Raw genomic sequence first — 19,236 nt, 5'->3', positions numbered from 1 at the left:
AAATTGGGAAACTAAGGCCCTGAAAGGTGATGTTTCTTGCCCAAAACCTAGAGCTGGTAAAGTGGCTGGGATCAAACTCTCCAGAGTCTTTGCTCTTAATCCCTTTCGTAAGCATAGTATTCTTTCTCCCTTCCTTCCTCTCTCCTCCATCTTCCTTCTCCTCTGTCTCTAAATAAGGACCTGCTAAGTTCTGAAATTCTAAATACATATAAAAATGTAAATTGTTTCTTTTAGTGTGCAGTGCTGCCATATAGTAGGCTGTCAATCTAGATTGGGTCTTTGACTTGTTTTTCTGTGGAGAGAAGGATCAGCATTGAGGCATCTGTATCCTAAATCTGTCGCTCCCTAAGGCCAACAGCATGAAGCTTTGCAGGTATTTTGTGACTATGGATAAAAATAAATCTGATGGTTGGGACATAACCTGGTGCTTGGCAGTATTAGCTGGGGATGGAAATAATGAGCCGCAGCCCCACTTCTGTGACCCAACCCGGGGTACTCTATTCTAGGATGGGCATTTCCAAAAATACCCAGGTGCAGAGCTCCTGCTGGCATCCCCATGGCCTGGACCAGTTTTAGTTCTTCAAATCTTTCCTCACCCCACCTCCCAGAAAAGCAGGTGCACAAGTTGGCCGGCCAGCAGCCAAGGTGACTGTCCCCATGGTGTCATATGTGGGGTTTATTAAACTGCAGAGCACCAATGCTTTGTGACTAGCCAGACCTCAACAGCCTGCCTTTGTCACCTGTGTCACCAACTGTGTTTCACTTCCACAGCTTTATTAGGATGCGATGGCATCTTGCAATTGCTCCTTTGTTTGGGCCCATGGACTGGACCACATGTCTGAGGAGTCTCAGTCGATAGATCTATCATATATTAACTACATGGCAACTGCCTTCCTTTTTAGCATTCAGCAAAGAACAATGCAGGAGAAAGGAGATGCAACTCCCAATTCAACTTTGTTGTAGAGAATCAAGTCCAAGCACTGGTAGATTGCCTGGGCCAACAGAGCACAAGACAGAGGAGAGGAGAGAATGAGGAAAACAGAGATGTTTAGAGTGACTCTGGAATTCATCAAGAAAGGAATCAAAGCTGCCATTTGGGCAGGGGGAGGTAATAAAGTAATGAACTAAAATAGCTTTCATTCATCCCACTATCCAGACTCACTGTTGTCAATAGGTGGGGTCATCCCTGTGTTGATTATTCTCTATTTGTTCCCCACCTCCACCCATGCCATTGCTTCCATCCATGCTCTGCCCTTTTCTATACTACTCTTCCCCCAAAAGCTGCTCCTATAGACCCCATCACCCAGATCCCCTTGCACTCTGCCCTACAGTTGGTTTGGGACAATGGAAGCACCAGCAGGAGATCAGAAGATAGAAGCAGAGGAGAAGACCAGGGCATTTCTTGGTTGTCCCCTCCTTGCATCAGTGTCACCCCTCTAGCAGGGGCTGAGTGAGCCTGCCTCAGTGGCTACAGCTCTCACTGGGCTCTGGTAATGGGCGGGGGTGGCGATGGCTTTCCACTGTTAGTAGTTATTGGGTATCTCAACATGCAAAGGACTGTCAGCCTGTCCCACAAGACTTCTCAGGAGAGGAAGGCATGAGGAAAATAGGAAAGACAAAGGGACGTACAGAGAGAAACTGGGAAACAGAAACAGAGAGCAAGACAGAGCAGGAGAGAAACATACCTGACGGCATGATATGAGACCTCTCCTAGCTGCCCATTCTAGTCAGATTTCTGAAAGATCTTTGAGACAGAACCTCCTATGCAAGGCTGATGGTTTTAAAAAGCAGCAGGGATCTTGTGTGGAAATTAAGAGGAGATGACCACATGGCCTTGAAGGGAGACCTGTTATTTTCAATTTGGAAGTTATACTAAGGCTGGCACTTAGGCAGGAGCATCTCTGTCGAGTTTTTAAAAACTAATGAAGGATAAATAATAAAGCAAAGGTTCACCTTCCTTTGGCTGCTGCTGGGTCAGAACAATCTGGGCTGGAGCAGAGTGCTGGACAGCTGAGTTCTTGACCACCCTAACCTTAATTAGTCACAGATCCTGTACAAATTCCTAAACTCCCAGTGACTCCAATTGCCTTTCCTGTAAGACGGAATTGAGATTTAACAAACAGCACATGAAACAAGTACAAAGCACTACACCAGGGCTATCTTTTTATAAGTGTGGTATCTTGTCCAAGAACAGAGGTTCTTTTAACTGTTAGAATTTATAGGTTTTCCAACATGTTGGAGATTATAGCAATGAGAGTTCCATCAAGAAACCGAATTCAATGAGGAGACTCTAATAAGAGCCTTCTTACAAAGGTGTGGGCAGGGTTAAGAGAACCAATAAGACATATTAAGGCACCAAGAACCTGCTAAGGGCGGAAGCCATTACCAGCCCTGTGCTTGTTACCAGGATCCTGTGAGAGCTGTGGTCATGGAGGAAGGGTCACTCAGGGTCACTCTGAACCCTTAAGGAACTTAGCCTATGTCAACAGAACCCCAAGGGATGAGAGATGGAAAACGCCACTACAAATCCTCTTTTGTTGTTTTTCTCTAAACCAGATTTATCTATCATCTATCTATCTATCTATCTATCTATCTATCTATCTATCTATCATCTATCTATCTATCTATCATCTATCATCTATCTATCTATCATCTATCTATCATCTATCTATCTATCTTTGAGACAGAGTTTTGCTCTTGTCACCCAGGCTGGAGTGCAATGGAGTGATCTCGGCTCACTGCAACCTCCACCTCCAGGGTTCAAGTGATTCTCCTGCCTCAGCCTCCTCAGTAGCTGGGAGTACAGGCCTGCACCACTATGCCTGGCTACTTTTTTGTATTTTTAATAGAGATAGCGTTTCACCATGTTGGCCAGGCTGGTCTCAAACTGCTGGCCTCAAGCGATCTGCCTGCCTCAGCCTCCCAAAGTGCTGAGATTACAGGTGTGAGCCACCGTGCCTGGCCAAACCCTCTTTTAGAAATAGGTGAGAGTCATTATCACTGGCCGTCAGAGAAATGCAAATCAAAACCACAATGAGATACCATCTCACACCAGTTAGAATGGCCATCATTAAAAAGTCAGGAAACAACAGGTGCTGGAGAGGCTGTGGAGAAACAGGAACACTTTTACACTGCTGGTGGGACTGTAAACTAGTTCAACCATTGTGGAAGTCAGTGTGGCGATTCCTCAGGGATCTAGAGCTAGAAATACCATTTGACCCAGCCATCCCATTACTGGGTATATACCCAAAGGACTATAAATCATGCTGCTATAAAGACACATGCACACGTATGTTTATTGCGGCACTATCCACAATAGCAAAGAGTTGGAACCAACCCAAATGTCCAACAACGATAGACTGGATTAAGAAAATGTGGCACATATACACCATGGAATACTATGCAGCCATAAAAAATGATGAGTTCATGTCCTTTGTAGGGACATGGATGAAACTGGAAATCATCATTCTCAGTAAACTATCGCAAGGACAAAAAACCAAACACCGCATGTTCTCACTCATAGGTGGGAATTGAACAATGAGAACTCGTGGACACAGGAAGGGGAACATCACACTCCGGGGACTGTTGTGGGGTGGGGGGAGGGGGGAGGGACAGCATTAGGAGATATATCTAATGCTAAATGACGAGTTAATGGGTGCAGCAAAACAACATGGCACATGGATACATATGTAACAAACCTGCGCATTGTGCACATGTACCCTAAAACCTAAAGTATAATAATAAGATAAAAAAAAAAAAGAAATAGGTGAGAGTATCTACCAGAAACAACCTCATGGATAACCATATTTACTGACATAACAAAATTTAATAACTTTTATTTCAGAATAATTTGTCTAGGCTTCTTTAAATAACAAACATCATGGCTTATTAAAGGATATAAACTCATTTAAATAAATTTTGTTTGAAACTTAAACATGTCCCTGGTTTAATAAATATATCTGAAGAGAAGCCCTGGTCCACAGCTATTCCACTGACCAATAGCTCCTGCTTTTAGTGATGGGTCTATCTCCCTCTCACCATTACCCAGTGTCTATTCCCCACCTTGGCTCTCATTCAGCTTTTAAGAAATGAGGCCCACTGACTCCATTGGAGTTGCAAGGTTGCTGACTCAGCTAAGAGGTTGGGCAGGTGCTTTCTTTTGTCCACTTCATAATCTTTATATTGTCCACTTTGTAATCTTTCTCTCGCTCTCACTACACTTGCCCTTGCTACTCCCTGGGGAAAGGCTCAACAGCTGTACTTTGTCCAGGAACTTTTATATAGGATAAAGTCTTTCTCATTGGCCATGCTGTTCCTAGGGCCTATATGTGCACAGAACTACTGACTTCCATAACGAGAAATCGATTCCCAAAAACTGCACCTAAAAAATAACTTGCTATGGATTGTCTTCCTGCATTGGGGAAGAGCCAAATGACATCCAGACCTTATGACCAAAAGAAGTAAAATAAGTGATGCTCTTTGCTCTTGGTCATTACTTTCTTCCATCCTGCTTAGGAATTCTGTGAATCATCAAAAAACAAGCGGAGTAAAAACAAAGTGAGGCAGAGAAGCCAACCATAATAGGGACCCTCCACGTAGTGTACTTCTGATCTGTCAGAATATCCTCCACAACTCCATGGCTTGAGCAGAATCCCTAGCCAAAAATCTTTCTTCAGGCTAAAATTCTACACCTGCGGGGAAGCCAGAGGATGAAAACAAAAGGGGAAATAATTGGCCCAGAACTCTATTTGAGTTACAGAATTTCAGAGGACTCCCGTAGCTCAACTCAATATAAAGAAGACAACTTTATTATGTGACACCTTTTCTTTCACTCTATATCCAGAAATACCTTTCAAAGCAAATTTATTTGTGATTTGGACAATTTAGGAGTTTCAGGTAGAGGAGAAACTGAAAAATCTTGAGATTTGAATCCAACTAGAAATTCCATGAGGCACGGAACTAGTCCTGTCGAAAGGTATCTAATGAACCCTGCTGCCTTGGCCTCAGGACCTCCTGCACTGGGACCCACCTTGAAGAACCATCATCCTCTCTGATGGCTAAAGAATGTTCTTCCTTCTGGCTCATGCTACCCTGGTCTGAACTGCCCTCTTGTCTCCCAATACAGGACATTCAGACTTCATGAAACTGTATCATCCCAACTCCTGCAGACCTCTTTCTCAGGAAATAGAAAGCCAAATCATCTGCTGCAAATGACAGGAAGGAAACTAGGATGAGGAATGGAGTGGAGGGCTTGAGGAGAGTGCTAAAGGTTTAAAACAGTCATTTGGAACCAGATTGGAAACTTCAGGTGCCAACGGGTTGGCATCTTTAATTTGTAAGGCAGGCACCATGATAGGTTTTCACAGGCACAACTAAGCAGCAGGATCTGAGGAAGTGGATGGTTGGATTTGTCCAGAATTGGAATTGTTGGCTGACGATCAGAGGAAGGACAGCTCCAGAGGCAGAGAAGTGTATTAGGAAGAGTGTTATTGACGTGAGTACCCATGAAGTACATAGGTAGAAAAGGAAGGAAAGCCAGAAAATGCAGGGAGGCTCTGCAGAGTCAGGGAAATGGAGATCTTGAAGGATGGAGGGACTAGATGGCAGCTCTGGTGGGACTAGAGATATGTGGGAGGAATAGGGAGATGGCCAGGTGTGATGGTTAATATTGAGTGACAACTTGATTGGATTAAAGGATGCAAGGTATTGTTCCTGGGTGTGTCTATGAGGGTGTTGCCAAAGGAGATTAACTTTCAAGTCAGTGAACTGGGAGAGGAAGGCCCACCCTCAATCTGGGTGGGCACCATCTAGTCAGCTGCAGCAAGGCTAGAATATAAGCAGGCAGAGGAATGTGGCAGGACTAGACTGGCTGAGTCTTTAGGCCTTCATCTTTCACCTATGCTGGATGCTTCCTACCCTTAAACATCAGACTCCAAGTTCTTCAGCTTCTGGATTATTGGACCTCTACAGTGGTTTGCCAGGGGCTCTTGAGCCTTTGGCCACAGACTGAAGACTGTTGGCTTCCCTACTTTTGAGGTTTTGGGACTCAGACTGGCTTCCTTGCTCCTAAACTTGCAGATGGCCTATTGTAACACTTCACCCTGTGATGGTGTGAGTCAATACTCCTTAATAAACTCCCTTTCAAATATTCATCTATCCTATTAGTCCTGTCCCTCTAGAAAACTCTGACTGATACACCAGGAGTGGAGATTCCAAATCTAAGGCAGTGCAAAGAGAGGGAGGAGGATGACATGGTTCCGGACATGATGGTGGCAGTTGGTGGATAAGGCAGAGGGGATAACAGGGGTGAGAATATGGACTGGGCTGTTGGATGATCTGTCCCCACGGACCTAGAGGTCAGTTAGTCAGATGGCAGGAAGTAGATTTTTCCAGAGAACATGGAGCTGGTGGACAGAAGTGCTCTGATTGGAGCCCAGACCTCTGGGCTGCCATCTTGTGTGTGTTCTCCATTAATAAGCACTGCACACCTTTTCTGCTATAAGTAGCTCCCAAAGAATAAAACTTCTGAAGCCCCACCTCAGAGTTCTTATTCTAGGTGTCAGGATGGCAGCTCTGTCTCTGCTCAAGAAAACACTGGATGTGTCTTTCTCTGAGGTTGAGAACTGTGGCTCCCAGCAAACCTCTTCATTCTGGAGTAAGTCCTTAAAAGAACCCATCTAAAGGTTAGATGGGGAAAAATGTTGGCATGGACAAAAATCAAAATAAGGGTGAGGTGCTTGGTTCTTTTCTTCTGGTTTAGACCTTGGCTCCTCCGTGACTGTGTCTCTGAGCTGGAAACATCACAAATGACAACCCTCAGGTAGTTAGACCCTTGTCTCTTTTGCTTCCCAGTCCTCTGTCTTGGGAGGGTGCTAGTAAGAAAAGAGCTATTACTTGATAAACCAAAACTAATTTTTTTAATATAATTTTTCTCTTTTTTTGCCTGCCCTCCAAATGTTGCTCTGTGAAAATGCGCTTTTTGTATGCTTGCCACATCATCCCCAAGAAACATGGAATCAGAAACTCAGCATTCAATTTAGTTCCAAGTTAGAACTTCTGGCATCCAATCATGGTGCTAGTTTTTGGTGCATATTCAAAAATCAATATCACCATCAAAAACAAAATTGAAAAAAATTGGAATGATGTTCCTTTTAAAAAATGAAATTTCCTAAATTAGCTACGAAGAAATATCTCAAGCCAGAAGGAGGAGAAACTGTGATCCTGGGTAAGTCACGTTCCCTCCCTGGGTATTAGTATTCTTATCTGTTGAACTATCTGAGGTCATTCCCAGCTCTACATACTGTTATAAGTATGCTTAAATAGCTAAATAGCTTTTGTGGACTGCCTCCCCCCTCCCCACAAAATGTATTCACAGGAAAAATGAAAAAGTCTGGTTTGGTTTGACTTTTTCCCATAGAGACATTGATAGAAATCCTGCACCACTATTGTTCCTATTCATCTTGTCATTTTTTTTCACTGCATCTCACATCTCACAGAGAGCTTATCTGTACTCTATTTCCAAAATCTTCCATATTATCCTCATGGTGTCTTTGTAACTCTATTCACTGTATTGAAGTTTGGAATACAGTTTTCTTGAAAGATAACACCCAAAGCCAAATTCTTATAAAGGACTGTCACTTTGGTTTGAAGAGTAGAAATGAGTTGGCAATAAAGATAAGACCCTCCCTTCACATCAAGACCAAAGAAATCTGAAATCTTTAAGAAGTCCAATTATGAGCTGCATACTTTGCTGACAAGGCTGAAATAGATACATTATGCTTTACAGTAAAGAAAAATCACCCCTAGCAAAAAGCAGGGACAAAAATTCCATTTAATCATCATTTATACAAGAACTTGGAGTCCCAGCATGACTTATCCCTTATTGCTTCAAACATTACATCATTTATTCCCAGCTCAGTTCAATTCCCTTGTGTCGAATGTCTTCCTTTACTGAAATTGGTCTTTGTTAATATCAGGCATAATGTGTTCTCCATCTCTTAAAGGAAACCGATGGACTCTTGCCATGACAGGAGATAACTGGAAATCTATATACTCCGGACACCAATATCCCATCAATACACTAAAATGTCTTTTCTTTAAAAATAACAGCCCTGCATGAATTTGATCACTTTCCCAAATTAGTGTAATTGATGCACCCTGAAGCCTTAATGATTCAGAAAGTGCATACTCGAGGGATATTTAAATAGCTATTTTGTAGGGAGATAAAATATGGGCCAATTCACTGAATACGCATTCCCTGAGTTTAGGAATTGCTCAGAGCTTGGCTGAGGGCTGGCTGATATGTCAGAAAGGCTGCCCTTAAGTAACACAAAGGGCAAATGGCTTCTTACAAGCATGATCTTGTTCTCTTCAGGGCCCTCAGTGAAAGATGCAAATGACTGCATTTTAGGACATGATAATTATTATGGTAGGAATTATTCCACTGGCTGTTTCCAAATCAAAATTAGCCTCAGTTTTCCATCCTGAAAAACTGGGTTGATAATCATTTCTACTTCCCAGGGTTATTTACTGATGTTGAATCTAAATGAAGTGCCAAAGCATACTCGAGTCTGGAAAACAGCTCTGAGAGTCCCCAGAACTTCCTCCTCCAGGACCTCCTCTCTTCCTCCAGTGTGGCAGTGCTGCTGATGGAGGCTATTCTGAGAATGCTGAATAAATGAATATATGAATGAGTAACTTCCTCCGTCAGCACCTTATAGGCATGCTCCAGCTGCACACCAGCTAGGAGGAATTGGCTGCATTACTTCAAGCTAAAAGATAGCAAGTATACCTCCACTCATCATTTCTAAGCCTTTGGCAGACATAAATAATCAATCACAGCATTCTTTTCAAATGTGGCCTTCAAAATATTTCTCTACAGAAATATATTTCAGGCAGCCACTACCAATTGTTCAGAGTTGACACTAGAGATAAAACCAATTTGAAAGCCCCAAGGGTATACAAATTATTGTTAGGGCATAGAGGCTCCTCCTGAATGGATGCTTGAAACATTGATGCATCACAGCTGCCATCCTGTATTGTCAGGATGCCCTTAGCACTGCTCATGTGCACTGTGGGTGGAGAAGCCTGGGAAACCAAGGTCTACTTAAGGGGCAGATTGTGCTGTATATGGAAGGGGCCTGCAGAGGGACTTATTTGGTTTGCCTCTGCCTAGCAGCCCTCGACGCTTCACCCTGCCCAACACACACCACTTTCCTTGTCAAGTGAAGCAGCCCATTGTCTTCTACCTGCTGTCTCTGACCTTCCTGGTCTTGATCCAGAAATACCCCCGAAGCTAACTGGGCTAATAACAAGGCCACTCTTGTTCTTCACTTGTGTGCCTGTCACCCCTTCTCTGTGTTGCTCCTGACCTCCTCTGTCCCTAATCCTGCCTGGGTCCTCGCTCCTTGCTGCTCAGACTCTTGCCTGAATCCCTAAGCCCCCAATGCCTGCTTGTCTGCTCCCACTTATCTGGCTACTTGCCTGTAGTTCTAGTGACCCCTGGCAAGTGTCAGGCACATTATGCTGGATGCCTTTCAAGGTTGTCAGCCTCTACTGGGGAAAGATCCAGCATGTACTGCTTGCTTTTTTTGGTGCCAGCTTCTTTAAATCCATTACCTAATATAATGTTCAAAACAAAGCCAGGAGGATTGATACAGCATCATTATAATCTATGTGGGGTATGGGAGGGGACTGGAAATTCAGAGACATTAAACAACTCAAGGTCACAGAGCTGGTAAATGCAGAGCTGGGATTCCAGATCTGACTTCAGAATCGGGACACTGTCCATTCACCACACTGCCTCCAAGAGAACTGATGCATATATTGCAGGCTTTGTAGAAGGTGTTGCACAATATAGGGCAGTTTCCTCCTTCTTACTTTCCCCTCCCCACTGCCTCTAGCTCCAGATCTTCTCCTTCAACATGGCTGTCAGGCTCATGTGACTCATGTGAGGAGAGGAAGAAACAGCAGCTTTCTCTGGGTACAAGAAATCCAATGCAGTGATTTGCAGCATGGGGTCTGACAATTAACTAAACAGGATGCCTTCCAATGAGACAAATCTCACTTGTTTTTATTGCCACATTAAAATGTGACTCTTAAGCAAAACAAGAATATAAATCTTACTGGAGGATGCTGGAGTTTAAAACAATATATACTCAACTCAATACTCAATAGAGAAAAGTCTTTATTGAAGGCCATAAACCTTTTTTTGTATGTCAGGCAAGGGGGGAGGGGATATGACCATAAAACTGGCTCTAGCTTAGTGATTTGGTAAATGAATAAAATGTTTGTCTGGGTCCCAGCTGGATTCTTGGGGGCAGTCATTAAAGCCCCCATATGCAAGAGCAACGTTCTGTAGATCTATGTTGTCCAAGTACAGTGTTTCTCCCTGAGGGTGCTCCGGGCATTTATAGCAGGATAATCTTCATTTGATGGGGGGGTTGCATTGTACATTGCCGGAAATTTATGTCCCAGGAATAGACCCCTCCTTATTCCCAAGAATACTTCAAAGCATTTCCCAAAGAATCTATGAGGCTGTGCTTTTCCCCCACTTAACCATGGAGCCCCAGAACAGGAGTCAGCAAACCAAAGGTGTCTTCACTCCCCCAAGCTCCAGTTGTTTCCTCTGTATATGAACAAGAATGCCATCCACCTTTCACTTACCTTTGGGTCTTGTGATTGTTCAGAACAAGAAAAGAAGAAAAAGAGGGCAGGGGAGAAAGAATAGAGAGGAGGTTAAGGTTCCCAAATAATACTTTTTTATAAAAGGCAAAATCTTGACTCACAAATACAAAATAAACGTCATTATTAATGAGGAAACTGGTAAGATGTTATAACTAGTTCAAAGGAGAATTTTTGAAACCTCACATATCTAGAACATCAGAAATGCTGAAATAAATACAGATAGATACAAAATTGATCAATTTCTACAGAGAAATACTCAAATTCCACCCCCTGGACACAGTTTGCATTCCCATGGACCGGAATCACTTGCATTAGTACCAGAATTCCACATCTTGACAGAGTTGTACAATAGCTGGTAATAAAAGATGACCCAAAAGAGTGCTCTAGATAGGACACCCACTAATCAATTTTGCCTATTTCCAAAGTCTTTCACAATTTTTGCTGACAAGGTGGTTAGGTATGAGGGGTGTCTCTAAGAGGAGACTCTGTGTCCTGCCCTATGCCCAGCTAAGCCAAGGGTATGGCTATATAGACACCCAAGGATTTGAGGATGGGGCTGGGGGAGGAGGAGCAGGTAGACAGCTCAAGTACCAGGCTTCCCTTCAGTTTCCGTGGAAGGGGAAAATCCTCACATATATTTTCCAATAGACCATAAGCAGGACAGATGTCAGAATGCTGTAGAGATGGCTTCAGGGGATCTTTTTACATGTAGAATAAAATACCACCCCTTACTATAGCCTGCAAGACCCTGCCTGATCTGGCTGTGCCCACCTCTGTGGTTTTCTTTCTTCACTCTCCCTTTCTTCTCTCCGCTCTAGCTATGCAATCATCTTTCAGTCCATGAAAGAGGCCGAATTCCTTCCTGTTTTAGAGCCTTTGCACTTCTCTTTCTTCCCCCTTGGAAATCCATTCCTCCAGATTTTTGCATGGCTGCTTCCTTCTCACTATTGTTTCAGCCTAAATGTCATGACTGAGAATAGCTTCACCACCTCTGGCCCCCTTCACAATACTCCTTGTCTCCTCTTTTCATTGATTCATTTTTGTGTCTATGACCTGGCTCTCTTCTCTAGAACATAATATTCTGATGGCAGACTTGTGCATTGCCATCTGCAGTGCCCAGGAATCAGTGGTGCTCGGTATTTTCAGATCACCTGGTTGCTGAGGCAGCTAAGCCAAAGCAGCCTGCTTTTCTCTCTTAAGGCTAAGAGTAGCACAGGTGTGGTAGTTGGATCTGGCCTCCTAACTGGGGTAAGAAGCTTAATGGATCTAGTATGAATTGTAATTGCTGAGGACCAAAAAAGAATGTGAACATTTTAGGAAATGACAGCTTGGCAGGCATCTCTGTAGCCAGGGTCCTGATGCCACAACACCATACTAGTCCCCTGGGCATAGAGCCCACACCAGGGAAAGTGGGGGAAGGAAATAACGGTGAAGTAATTGAGTTTGCCCTCAATTGGTGATATTGTGTTTTCCGCAACCAAGTGAAATGACTCAAGATAAAGAAAAAATTTAAAACTTCTGTGTTTGAACACCTAAGTTTTGTGGCCTGCAATTATTTTGCCTGCTACATAAACAATTCTGTAGACTAACCATCAAAATTTTGTAATTATGGGTCTTGCATATTAATGTGTACAAAAGGTGAGTGTAAGGGGACGAGGAGAAGGTTGAAACCTTTGCTTGTGTTAATCTACCCAGATATTCCCCATCATCTTGAACTGAATTTTCTGTCTTACTATGTTTGTTCGCACTGACAATACAGTGAGGGTCTTAGAAGGAAGGGGGTGGGAGATGGAGAAACAAGGGGGTGTCTCTAATTTTTATCTTTACCACAGGAACTCTAAGGACATCCTTTCATGCTCTCAACACATAATAATCAAATATTTACATGTGTCAGGCACTATTCTAGGTGCTTGGGATACAGCACAGAACAAATGAGGTGATTGATTCTGCCCTGAGAATCTTACAATCTTGCAGGGGAAGAGAACAATACATAATAAGTTGACAATAAACAAGAAAATTACATTGCAGGTTAAAAGGAGAGAAGTGCTTAGAAAAAGAAAAAAGCAGATCAGGATAAAGAGGACTAGGAATGGGTGGTAAAGGGCAGAGCAGCTTGGGGTATTACTGTGTTCAGGAGAGACCTCATTCGAGCTATGATTGAAGGAAGTGGGAGAACTACTTGGGCATCAGGTGAGGAAGCAACTCGAGCAAAAGCCTCGTGGGATAGGGCGGGGCCTGGTTTATTTAAGAACAAAGGGAGAAGTGTCTGTTAATATCCAAACACCGCATGTTTTCACTCATAGGTGGGAACTGAACAATGAGAACACCTGGACACACGATGGGGACCATCACATACCAGGGCCTGTCATGGGGTAGCGGGGAGGGAGAGGGATAGCATTAGGAGATATACCTAATGTAAATGACGAGTTAATGGGTGCAGCACACAACATGGCACATGTATACATATGTAACAAACCTGCACGTTGTGCACATGTACCCTAGAACTTACAGTATAAAAAAAAGAAAAAAAGAACAAAGGGAAAAAGGCCAATATGCCCAGAACCAGTGAGGGAGAGGAGAGCAATAGGAGTGGAGTCAGGGAGTTAATAGCAGCTGGATCATGCAGGGTTTTATAGGCTTTTACTCTGAATGAAATCAGGGATATACTAGTTTCCTGTGGCTGCTATAACAAATTACCAAAAACTTGGTGGCTTAAAATAATAAAATGTATTCTCTCACAGGACTAGGGCTCAGAAGTCCACAGTCAGGTTCACTGGACTGAAATCAAGGTGTCAGCAGGGCTGTGCTCCTCAGGAGCTCTGAGGAAGAATCTGTTTCCTGCCTCTCCCAGCACCTGAGGCTGCTTCACTTCAATCTCTGCCTCTATGATCACGCTGGCTTCTCCTCTTCTATCTGTTAACTCTCCCTCTGCCTCGCTCTTAGAAGGATACATGTGATTGCATTTAGGGCCTATCCAGGTAATCCAGGATCATCTCCCAACCTCAAGATCCTTAATTTAATTGCAATTAACAAAAAGCTCCCCCCTCCTTTTTTTTTTTTTTTTTTTTTTTTTTGCCATGTAAGGCAACGCTCACAGGTTCCAAGGATGAGGGCATGGATATGTTATAGGGACTGTTTTCCCATCCACCACAGAGACCACCGCAGGGTTTTGAGCAAACATGATCAAATATACCTTTTAAAAGCATGAAAAGAACCCTCAGGTAGTGGAGAAAAATATAGAAGCAGGAAGAACATGATAGCAGGAAGGCCTTCATAATAATCCAGGTGAGACATGATAGTAGCTCAGATCAGGGTGATAGCAGGGGAGATGGTAAGAAATGTCAGATTCTGAGTATATTTGAAGATAGAACAAACAGCATCTACTAAAAGACTAGATATGGAGTATGAGAGAAAGACAGGAGTTAAGGGTGACTCCAAAGTTTTGGGTTTGAATAACTAAAAAAAAAAAAATATAGAGTTGCCATCAACAGAGAAAAACAGAGTTTCTGGTGGAGCAGATTCAAAGGAGAAGATTGAGAGTCTGGGACAAATCTGAGGTGCTAGTCTGCTGGTTTGACATTGTCATGGTCTGAATGTTGGTATCTTCCCCAAAATTACATTGGAAACAAGTATTCAATGTGATATTGGTGTCAAATGAATGCTGATAGGTCAAGGAAAGTAAGGATTGTGGATTATCTTTGGATTTAACCGAATGGGGGTTACTGGTGATTTTGACAAGGAGAATTTGATGTTAGAAGAGTTAGGAGAGATGGGAGGAGAGGAATTGAAGGCAGGTTGTATAAGAAGTGGGGCCTTTTAGAACGTGATTCAATCATGAGGGCTCTGGGCTGGGCACGGTGGCTCATGCCTGTAATTCCAGCACTTTGGGAGGCTGAGGCAGTCAGATCACTTGCGGTCAGGAGTTCCAGATCAGACTGGCCAACATGGTGAAACCCCATTTCTACTAGAAATACAACAACAACAACAAAAATTTAGCTGGGCGTCGTGGCACGCACCTGTAGTCCTAGCTACTTTGGAGGCTGAGGCAGGAGACTTGCTTGAACCTGGGAGGCTGCAATGAGCTGAGATCATGCCACTGCACTCCAGCCTGGGTGACAGAGTGAGGCACCATATAAAAAATGAAAATCATGGGGACTCTGCCCTTATGAATGGGATTATTGCCCCTATAAAAGGGGCCCAAGGGAGATTGTTTTCCCCTCCTGCCATGGGAGAAGGCAGCAAGAGACACCTCTATGAAGCAGAGAGTTAGCTTTCACCAGATAATGAATCGGTTGGTGCCTTAATCTTAGACTTCCCAGCCTCTAGAATGATGAGAAATAAATTTCTATTATTTATAAGTTACCCAGTATAAGGCATTTTGTCATAGCAGCAGGAATGAACTAAGGGAGACATCCAAGTGGAGATGTCAAGTAGGCAGTGGCATATACTAGAGTTCCAGACTAAGGTCTGTGTTGGAGAAATAGAGATGGTATTTAAAGCCAAGAGACATGATGAGATCATTAAGGAAATGAACTCAGACAGAGAAGAGAAGAGATTCAATGACTGAGTCCAACACTGAAAGGTTGGGAAAAGGAGAATGACTCAGAAGAGACTAAGAAGCATTCACTGAGAAAGGAGGAAGGCCAGGAGGGTATGGGGTCCTAGAAGCCTAGAAAAGAGAGTGTATCCAGGAGGAGAAAAGGCTGAATTGTGTCAAATGACGCTGATAGGGCAAGGAAAGTGAGGAATGCGGATTACCTTTTGATTTAACCAAATGGAAGTTACTGGTGATTTTGACAAGAAGACTTTGATGTTAAAAGAGTTTAGGAGAGAGCGGAGGAGAGGAACTGATGGAAACTAGTGCCTTCATTTATTCCAAGGAGTTTTGTTGCAAAGAGGAGCAAAGAAATGGAACGTGGTAGGTGGGGGAAAGTGGAGTTAAGAACCAGGCTTTTTTTTTTCACTTTTGTTTAGATGGGGAAAATAACTGAATGCGTGTATCTCTCAGTATAGAGAGAAAACTGATGATGTAGCAGAGAGAAAGATAAATTGCTGGAAGAATGTCCTTGAAAAGACAAAAGAAAATGGATGTTTATCTAAGCTAATGTACACAGAGGCAAAATCTGTGGTGCAGATGCTGGTGGGGGATAGATGGGGTTGTGAGAATCTGTGGAAAGTCTCTGCTTCAATTTTTCCAGAGAATTAGAAACAAGATTATCTGTCTAGAGCAAGACTAGTGAAGGAGGCATTGGTAGTCTGAGAGTCATCTAGGAGAATAGCAGAGTGTGCAAGGGTAGGGAAACCCAATATTACAGTGAATGCTTCAATCGCATCTTTGTTGAATGTGATGGAAGGAGAAGCCTAGGGAAGGCATCGTTTTAGTTCATTAGACTCGCAGGGGCTTTTAGGAGCCTCTTTGCGTTAATGCATCAAGAGCTGATGAAAAACATGATGAGGGAGAGCTCCGGGCTGGAATAGTGTCTTGAGTCTTTCAAACAAAGGGCTGCTCCAATCTCAGAAGTGGCTGTGTGTGTGGGGGTGGGGTGGGGGTTGGGGATGCAGAACAAAGAAGCAGCCCTAAAAAGAAATGAGGCAGCGGACAGCGGACTCACCCTCAGGTAAAAGATAATCAGCACAGGCTGTGGCCTTTTTAGGCAGATTATTTAGGGTAAATTATCTGCTAAATTACTTGATAGAAAAGACCATGACCTGAAAGGCCCAAGTGAACATCTGGGGATTCAAAAGGCTGTGGCTATTTAGGGGCCAGGACAAATATTCAGAGCCATCATCTCCCTGGTGGAGGGGAGCAAGAGGAGACCTCAGGGGAACCATGATAATTGCTGTGAGTGGACTGGCCTGGGACTGCCCCAAAGCTGAGGTCATGAACTTTCTGATCAAATGGTCCAGGAAGGGATTTGTCTATTCCCCAGACTTCATCCTGCAACTTGCTCTTGAGAGAACAGAGGATGTAATCAGCCACCAGCAGTGCTCTGCCAGGTGCCCTGGCCCCATGCAAGTTGGCTGGACCTATTTGGGAGTTTGTCTAATCCTTCCCGGCACCAAGAGGAAATGGGAGAGCCTGAAGAATGTGGATTAAGCGCTCCCAGCTGCTGACTTGCTGCTGACTGTGGCAGATAAGAAGGGATGAGTGGCATGTGCTGAATGCAAGCTCCAATATTACTTGACTACATTCAGATGGCGGGTGTTCAGGGTACTTGAAGTTATTCAGACCCATCCGCCCTGTTTAGGAAGTCTGATGTGTGTTTGCAGACATGTGTGAGGAGCCAAGGGTGCAGCAGAGCCGGTATGATGGCTCATATTTGCTTAGCTCACACATTGCCACGCTGGTTCCAAGCACACGGTCCCTGGACACACTCCCTCCTCCTCTTCATAACTGTTACAGAGAGTGAAAGGGGCCTGTGTGCTAGTAATCAAGGCAACTCTCTGACCATCCAAAAGGTAAGTTTCCATGCCATTAACTCCTGTACCTCCCAAGTAAAGAAACTATAGAATATGAGCAGGCATACTGGAAATGAGAACAAAGACTGTTGCAATTTGATGTATTGACTGTTGCAATTTGATGTATTAGGCCCTATTGAGTAGGGAGAGGATGCATTACACTAGGAGTCACGTGACTAGTCATATGACCACAGGAGGCCATGTTACTTCTCTGAGCTTCAGTGTTCTTATTTGTAAAATAAAAGAATTAGACTAGACCAAATCGGTGTCTGCCTGCCTGCCTTCCTCCCTCCCTCCCTGCCTCCCTTTCTTCACATGGAACCCTTTCCTCAAATGAAAAAAAAACTTAACTAGCCCTACACTTTTGCTTGTAACTTGTTTCTAGCTTTTTAATGTGAAATTATCATTCACATAATAGTTTATGGATAATACGTGGTGTAGTCCAGGGGTTGGAAAACTTCTCCTGTAAAGGGCCAGAGTAAATATTTTAGGCTTTGTGGGTCATTCAGTTAAGTGAGAAAGCAGTGATAGGTAATAGGTAAACCAATGGGTGTGACTGTGTTCCAATAAAACTTTATAAATACAGGTGGCAGCCCAGATTTGGCCCATTGGCTATAGTTTGCCAACCCCTGGGATGGTTCCATTAGCAATTTCCTCAATTCTTGAAGCCTGTGTGAGAACTCCAAGGCTAAACTGAATGAGGGAGGAGCTGAGACTAACTAGATCACTCATTGTACTGCCCTTGACCTGATAGTATTTCTCTCACATCCCTAAATATAGGATTTCTCTCACAGCCTAAATATAGAAGTTCACAAATAGAGGGGACTTCAAAAAGTTCATGAAAAAATTGAGTTAAAACATAAAGATAAAAAATATAAACTGTATTTCTCAGCATACACTCCATCAAGGTCAAGACATGTCTGTAAGGGATGATATCAGCCATTTAGTCCATCCCTAAAGAACAGAGGATTCCAGAAACTTAACAATGTCAATACAGTCTTTTTTTTACATTATTAACTGAGGGAAAATTGGTGCCTTTTAAAGATTAGGAAACAAAAAGAAGCGAGAAGGAACCAAATCTGGATTGTAATGTGGATGCCTAATGATTTCCCATTGGAACACTTACAAAATTGCCTGTCTGATGAGAGGGATGAGCAGGAGCATTGTCGTGGTGAAGGACTCTGATGAAGTTTTCCAGGCGTTTTTTCTTTCTTTCTTTTTCTTTTTTCTTTGCTAAAGCTTTTGCTTTCTCAAAACACTCTTATACTAAGCAGATGTTCATATTTTTTGGGTGTCCAGAAAAATCAACAAGCAAAATGCCATGACCATTCCACAAAACTTTGCTGTAACTTTTGCTTTTGAACAGTCCACCTTTGCTCTGACTGGACCCCTTCCCTCTCCTGGTAGCCATTGCTTTGATTGTGCTTTGTCTCTGGGATCGTACTGGTAAGGCCATGTTTCATCTCCTGTTATAATTCTTTGAAGAAATGCTCCAGAATCTTGGTCCTACTTGTTTAAAATTTCCATTCAAAGCTCTGCTCTTGTCTGCAGTTGATCTGGGGTGCAATGGTTCTGGTACTTGTTGAGTGAAAAGTTTTCTTAACTTCAGTTTTTCAGTCAAAATTGTGAAAACTGAACCAATTGAGATGTTTATGGGGTTGCCTATTGTTTCTGCTGTTCATCATTGGTCCTCTTCAATTAGGGCACAAACAAGATTATTTTTTCCTTTCAAATTGATGTGGATGGTCTGCTGCTATGAGCTTCATTGTCAACATTGCCTCACTCCTTCTTAAAATGAGGTATCCATTTGTAAACTGCTGATTTTCCTGGGCATTGTCCCTATAAACTTTTCACAAAGCATCAATGATTTCACCATTCTTCCACCCAAGCTTCAACATAAACCTGATGTTTGTTCTTGCTTTAATTTTAGCAGAATTTTTGTTGCTCTGATAGGTGTTTTGTTTTTGTTTTTGTTTGACAGAGTCTCGCTCTGTCTGAAGTGCAATGGCACAATCTCAGCTCACTGCAACCTCCACCTCCCCGGTTCAAGCATTCTTGTGCCTCAGCCTTCCAAGTAGCTGGGATTCCAGG

This window comes from Symphalangus syndactylus, chromosome 8 (assembly GCF_028878055.3).
Source record: "Symphalangus syndactylus isolate Jambi chromosome 8, NHGRI_mSymSyn1-v2.1_pri, whole genome shotgun sequence".
NCBI lineage: Eukaryota > Metazoa > Chordata > Mammalia > Primates > Hylobatidae > Symphalangus > Symphalangus syndactylus.
Note: the sequence above shows the minus strand (reverse complement) of the source record.